The 7269-nt window shown below is 38.7% G+C and overlaps 1 pseudogene; it reads left to right on the top strand.

Moving 5' to 3' along the window:
• Positions 1-560: 560 nt before the first annotated feature.
• Positions 561-1930, top strand: LOC119511734 (annotated as a pseudogene).
• Positions 1931-7269: the final 5339 nt, after the last annotated feature.

Here is a 7269-nt window from a genome sequence, read left to right as displayed (position 1 = left end):
GGAAAGCAAACCAGGGTTTAATCCAGGTATATGTGACTCCATAAGGTAACTCTCACATCATTATAGCATTGTTTCCCATTATGTGGTTATGTTGCCCTACAAGAGAATTTCTGCAGCACCTGGAAAGTATTCTTTATTTTACCAGTTGTATATTCATTTCAACATTACCTTGTATTTATGCTAAGAAAACTGCTTCAAGTTTTTCATTTATTGAAGTGACATAAATCATACTTTCAGAATTAATTTAAGGAAACATTGACATAAAGAAAAATGTTACATAACTAATACTACTGGTAGTACTCAGAAATGACAAAAATTACATGGTATGAGGAGAATGACATTTGAACCTTTACTATGCTACACTACCTCCACTGGTACAAATGGTGAAATGAAGTAAAGAAGCATTTTTAAGTTTCACTTATACCACCTATATCCACATTTGAATGTCTGCTAGACTCTGTTGAAGAAAGTTATATTTTCTATAAAACCCTATTTCTATGTATTTCTTCAAAGGCATTACCCTTATAAAAATTACAGGGGTCATGTTTGATTGTTCCAGAATGTCATACTCAGGATATACCCTCACTGGCTACCTACATTTCCCTGGATATCCTTCTGCAGGTCAGGAGTTATCTTTAGCTTTCCTTCCATGGGAGGAGGTGCCTATCCACTAGCACCAACTAACAACTATCTAGGAGCTGGAAGCTACTATGCCCCTGGAGGTTATCCATCCCTGGGAATCTATCCTGGTGCTCCAGATCTAGGAGTTTCTCCACCCTATCCTGGAGTTCCTCAAGGCCAGGGGTTGATTTGGAGCCCCAACAGTTGGAGCAGGATTTTCTGGCTACCCATAGCCACTCTCACAGTCCTATGACAGTGGCCCAGCACAGGTCCCCATACCAGGTGGTTTTCCTGGAGGCAGATGCCTTCTCAGTATCCTGGAGGACAGGTTCACTACTCTAATCAACCTGCTGCAATGATTCAAGGCACTCAAGGGACAATCCAACCAGCTGCTAACTTTGATGCCTTGAAAGATGCAGAAAGTCTCTGAAAAGCAATGAAGTGTTTTGGGACAGATAATCAGGCAATTATAGATGTTGTGGCCAACTGTTTCAATGATCAAAGGCAAAAAATTAAAGCAGCTTTTAAGACCATGTATGGCCAGGATTTAGTCAAAGATCTCAAATCAGAGTTAAGTGGAAATATGGAAGAACTGATCCTTCCATTTATGACATCTATATATTATGATGTCTGGAGATTATGGAATGCAATGAAGGGAGCAGAAACTCAGGAATGTGTCTTGAATGAAATTTTGTGTTCAAGAACAAATGAGGGAATCTGAGAAATTGTCAGGTGTTATCAATCAGAATTTGGATAAGACCTTGAAAAGGACAATAAGTCAGATACATCAGGGCATTTTCAGCATTTACTTGTATCCATGTGCCAGGGAAACCATGAAGAGAACCAGAATGTGAATCTTCAAATGGCTCATGAAAATGCTCTGCATCTCTATCAAGCAGGTGAGGGCAGGCTTGGGATGGATGCAACTTCCTTTAATGTGATTCTTGCCAAAAGAATCTTTCCTCAGCTGAGAATTACTATGGAGGCTTATTCCAGGATGGCTAATTGAGATTTGTGCAGCAGTGTTAGCTGAGAGTTTTCAATATAGGTTGAAAGTGGTTTAAATGCCATCTTGCAGTGTGCCTTGAACTGCCCTGCCTTCTTTGCTGAGAGACTGGACTAGTCTATGAGAGGCACTGGCACAGATGACCACCCTGGTCAGGATTGTGGTCACTGTTTTATTTGTACTAATCTTGTACAAATAAAACAGATATTCCCTCAGATGCTTTAGAAGACCCTGGGCACAATGATTGCAAGTGATACCAGTGAAGATTACTATAGATTTCTCTTGGCCATTGTCGGCCAGTAGAGTGGATTTAAAAAAATATATATATGGAGCTGTTCATAGCTTATTCTTCAAAGAAGTGACTCATCTGCATGCAGCAATATCAGACATCACCTAATCAAAAAAGCTTCTTACTAAAGACTGTCAGGGTAGCGTGCTCAATTTGCACATGTTGTTATTGCCTTAATTCTAATGTTATTTCTTTTTCTACATATAATCAATGTAAAGCCACGTCACAACAATGTATTAATAATTCAATATTTGTAAAGCATAATTCTTACTGCTGTTTTAATTAATCAGGATGTAAAATTGAATAAAAACCACACCAATATCTAAACAAAAAAAAAGTAAAGCAAACTGCCCAGTAGTCAAAACAGTCTGTCCAGCAGACAAAGGAAAGGAAAAGGAAAACTAAGCAAAGCAGGATTACAAACATTTAACATTCATGATACAATAGTGGAAATTAAAGTTGTCTGTCCAGCAGACAAAGGAAAGGAAAAGAAAACTCACCAAACCAGGGAAACCCCACATCTGATGCTCCTGGCTGGGGAGGACCCAGGTCTTTAGCCAGTCAGAGTATTCATGTGCACACCATCTGAGGCAGAGCATCCTCTCCTGGGTGAGACCTCCAACTTTTCCTGGGACTTGGGCCAGTGTTTATGGCAATTTGTCCATGAGTAGAAGTACTTTACTGCACATCTCAAGGAAGGTCTAATTCCTTAGGATGATCACAAAGACTCCCTTATTTTAGTTTCACTTGCATGTCTGCAGTGGGGGAGCCTAGCCCTTGGCAGAGACACAGGTGATCTCTTTACTATTATCAGAACTCCCAGGTAAATTCTGTTAGGCTTTAGTGACTTCCTGTGTTATATGTATCTTTGGTGCTCATTCTCTTGTAGACTGGCTGGAACTTGCTGATGTGCAGGGCAGCTATCTGCTTATGATTCACATTGGTTTGATCTATACATTACATATATGACCCCTGGGTCAAACAGAATATGAAGCATAAGGCAGTGGTGACAGGCTTTCATTTGTCATCACCACATGTAAGAGATCACAGTAGGTTTACAGAGTTAAAGTATAGGTATAAGACATGAACAACAATGACAAATTACAACAATTAAAATGTTTACAAAAACAATTAATATAGTAGAAATAAATCCCATGATTCCAATTTTCCAATTACATGTTAGTCCATTAAACCATGAATTTATTGGATTACTTCCTAATTTTTGTATAGCTTATATATGTTGTCCCATATGGTTTAAAGCTACAGTAATATTTTTGAATAATCTGGAACATATACACAACATTGGGTTTGAGTAAGAGTGCAAACCCCTCCCTGTGCTGTCACAATTATATATAAGGCCATTTTATTCTGTAATACTATCATGAACTTTGGGTAGTTTTTTTTCAGATAATAATGTTAATTCATGTAATATGTGTGTGATGGTTATTTTCATATGTCAGCTTCACCAGGTGATAGTACCCAGATGTCTGGTCAAGCAAACACTGGCCTAATAATTGGTGTGAGGATGTTTGTGGCTGGTTAATAAACCAAAAGGCTGAATTATTAAATCATCAGTCAATTGACTGCAGCTGTGACTGATGACTCACCAAAGGGCAAGGGCTTGTCTTCCACAATGAGAGAATGCAATTGGCTGGATTTAATCCAATTAATCAGTTGAAGACTTATAAGCAAGACAGTTAGAGGACCTTCACTTCTTCTTCAGCTGCCCAGTGAAGCATTTCCTGAGTTCATTGAAGTTACCAGTTAGTTTCCTGAGGGGTTCATTGGACATCTTCCTTGGAGTTGACAGTTTGCTGACTGCCCTACAGAATTTGGACTCATGCATACCCACAGTTGTGTGAGGCACTTTTACAAATCTGGTAGTCAGAGACACCTCTCATTGATTCTGTTTCCCTAGAGAACCCTAAATAATACAATGTGCATAAAATGCACTAGGATTGTTATTATTATTTTATGGTCATGTATAAAAACAATTTTCATGTTTCATTATATTTTGACTCTCTCCAGAGTAAGTATAAGTTTCATGAGTCTTTTCCATTCCATTTCATCTGGTTGGCAGGTTTCACCATTTATGCAAGTCCATTCTCTGTTCTCTCAGGAAATTGGATGCATATCCAGCATTTTGAGAGGTAGCAAATCTCAGCTGCTGAGCAAGCCCATTGCTGAATGGTGTTCATGTAACTGGAGGTACTGAAGACACTAAACATGATTTAAGATTCATGTAAATAACAATGATTACTGGGAACATAGAATATTTTTTCATGTCTGGGGTAAATTTACATGTTGCTTTTTTGTGAGACCAAGTGTTCCTCACCTTCTAGTTACTTCCCATTTCACATTTTAAAGTTGTATTTTAAGTTAATTTACCCTTCTCACTTTACTGCCTTACAAAGATGATAGGTTAAACAGCTGCTTAGATCTTGCAGACTGCTGTGTGATGACAAGTTCTGCAGGCCTGTTTTGCTCAGGCAAGGGGGTGCCACAATCACGCAATAGTTTTCATTGACCAAAGGACAGACCTTACATCCATAATTCACAACAACAAAACAATAAACAACATAGTATTAATATACTGGTACAGAGAGATAATAAACCTGTTAGCAAGTTGTGTTATGGCCAAGTTAATGAGTTTCATCATTTAGACAAGAGGATCATTAGACAGGTGATCACTATTTTGTACGTGATTTTGCATATGATCAAGTATTTGGGTTACAATTTATGAATTACCAGACACATAAATGTAACACTGAATATTAATTAGAGCATGGTATCACCTGGGGCTAAAATAGCTAAATGATAAAATGCAGTCTGCTTTATTCTATATCTAGTTTTTACCATTTTCTATCTTTGAACACAGAAATAAATTTCCCTTTCCACCAACCTTCTGCATATTTCTATATTCATTCAAGTATTTTTCACATCCATTTTTCATTCTGAAACAACCACTCATTTAGGACAAAACTAATTTCTTTTACTTTCAATGAAAAGATCCCTCATACCCTCTACATTCAAGTCATGAAAAAAATTCTGGAAACTGTTCTTAGAAATCATTTCACAACTTATTATTACCATTAAAATCAAACTTGTTAGAATAATGCTAAATACTCAAAACATCTTAGTTAATGCATTATTCAAATGGTAATACATATGTTTTAAACAAGAATTGACAAGACATGCAAGTATTAAATTGGGTGGCTAAGTGGTTTAACAATATATAAACAGAGTCATCATTAGTAGATAGAAGAGTTCCAGGTGAGGGGGTTTTAAATACCATATTTTCTCCCCCTGCAGGGAGCCCTTTAGATCTATAGTTAGTTTGGGGTATAATGAGAGTTTGAATAGTTATGCATACAGTTCCTAGGGAATGGGAAATCCCAGATGGGAAATACACATAACTCTTGGCATCCTCTTTAATTCTAATAACCATGGGCTTAGGATTTTCAATGGCATGGCTGCATGGTCCAGAACAGAGCTAATTGACCTTATCTTCCCCAATTTCTAGTGTTTGTGGAACAGGCAAGTGTAAGTAACTATCATTGCCCCATTTTGGCTTGAAGGCAGCTGGCCCCTTTATCTGAATTCATAAGGCCTTTGTGGGCCCTGCAGCCCCCTGGTTACCATTTCCATAGGAATGGGAGCTGGCTGCTTTGGGTCTGGAGCTAATGCTGATACATTCCTTAAGTCCATTGTTTCTATCATCCATTAAGTGGTTCTTTGAAAAGCCATTCATCCTTTCAATTAACCCAGCTGCTGTGGGATTATAGGGCAAATGAAAAGTCCAAAGGACATCATGTTCTGTAGATCAGGTCTAGGTTAATTTCCCCATGAAGGAAGTCCCCCTATTACTGACCACATGTGTGGGGTCCCTGGAAAATGCACTTAATTTTTCTAAGCTATGTATAGTAGCTTGTTGGTTGGCCTTGCCCACTGGAAGGCCAGAAGCAGTCCTGTAGCTGTACCCATGGTGGTGAAGGCATATTTTGTCCCTTTTGACAGAGGAAGGGGCCAATATAGTCTACTTGCCACCAGGTGACAGGGATCTGGTGTCCTTGGTGTCCAATTTTCTGGTACAGCCATTCAGCCTCTTTATTCAGTGTTGGTGTTAGGCTATGGGATTTCACTAGGGCATCTGCTTCTGTTACCTGGTAATGAATTGGTGTGGACAGACATGAAAAATAGTTACCTTAAATTTGTGGCAGGGGTTCAGATGTCTTCCCACCAGATGGTTTCAGTATGGGGCTGGGCTGTTACGGTCATCCAGGTAGCAGGTTGTCCATGTGCCAATCCATGCAGCATCAGGTATTTCCTTGTCCATCAAGGATGGGCATGGGAAGTGCCACCTCAGGAGTACTGACAGGAAGCAGGGCATGCTGCTTTTCCACACAGGAGACCAGTCCTAAAATTTCATGCACCTCTGCACTTAAAGAGCTGTTTTTTATAACTGCCACATTGTAGAAGGAAGACTTTCCATATTGTCAGCATGCTCACCTGAGCACTCCCCAAATGGGTCTCATTTATAGTGTCCCATATTTGCTTACCTGTATGGGTATGGTCTTCTGTCAGGTCACTGGGCACCTTTGAGTTAGACTTTTAACTTGTAACAGAGCATTATAACTTGTGCACAATTACTCTTTTAAAGGGATATATCTGAGATCTGTGCCCTTCCACCATTGGGACCAGAAAATAATACACACACATTTAGCCTGTGGCCTTTGTCACAAATCCCACCAAAAGTCAGTATTGGTACTAGACACATTCAGTCCACAGGGTATATTGGGGTCCACCCTCCTTAAAGCCTGCACGTGCACAATTGTTCACTTAACATTTTTAAAACATAGCCTGCCATGGAAAATCCCATTCCCATGTTTTTTCTTTTCTAATTAGAGTATATAAAGGCTTTAAAACTCATACTAAATAGAGTGTAAACAGTTTTTAATAACTTGATAAATGAAGAAAAGCTATTAACTGTTCAGTAGTAAGCAAAGCAGGACAACTTTGTATTTTAATAACAACTGAAGGAATAGCCTTAATTTTACCCAACCAGACAATACCCAAGAAATTGATAGAGTAGTCAGGCTCTTCTGGAAGTTTTTGCATTTGGAGGTATCCTTGTGGAATCACAGTGAATGTTCATTGTTGTTTTCCCCACATGAAGGCTAACACAGGATGACTGGAAAAATCTACAAATATTCTATATAATATATTAGCAAGATTTAACACAAAGTTAAATTGGCTTGAGTACTCATATTTTACAACAAGATAACATTCCACCTCCCTACAACCCCATTGTGGCTGGGCTTATTGAAAGAATCCAGAGGAATGCTAAAGAAGG

Source organism: Choloepus didactylus, chromosome 16, assembly GCF_015220235.1.
Source record: "Choloepus didactylus isolate mChoDid1 chromosome 16, mChoDid1.pri, whole genome shotgun sequence".
NCBI lineage: Eukaryota > Metazoa > Chordata > Mammalia > Pilosa > Megalonychidae > Choloepus > Choloepus didactylus.
Note: the sequence above shows the minus strand (reverse complement) of the source record. Positions and strands in the feature narration are given on the sequence as shown.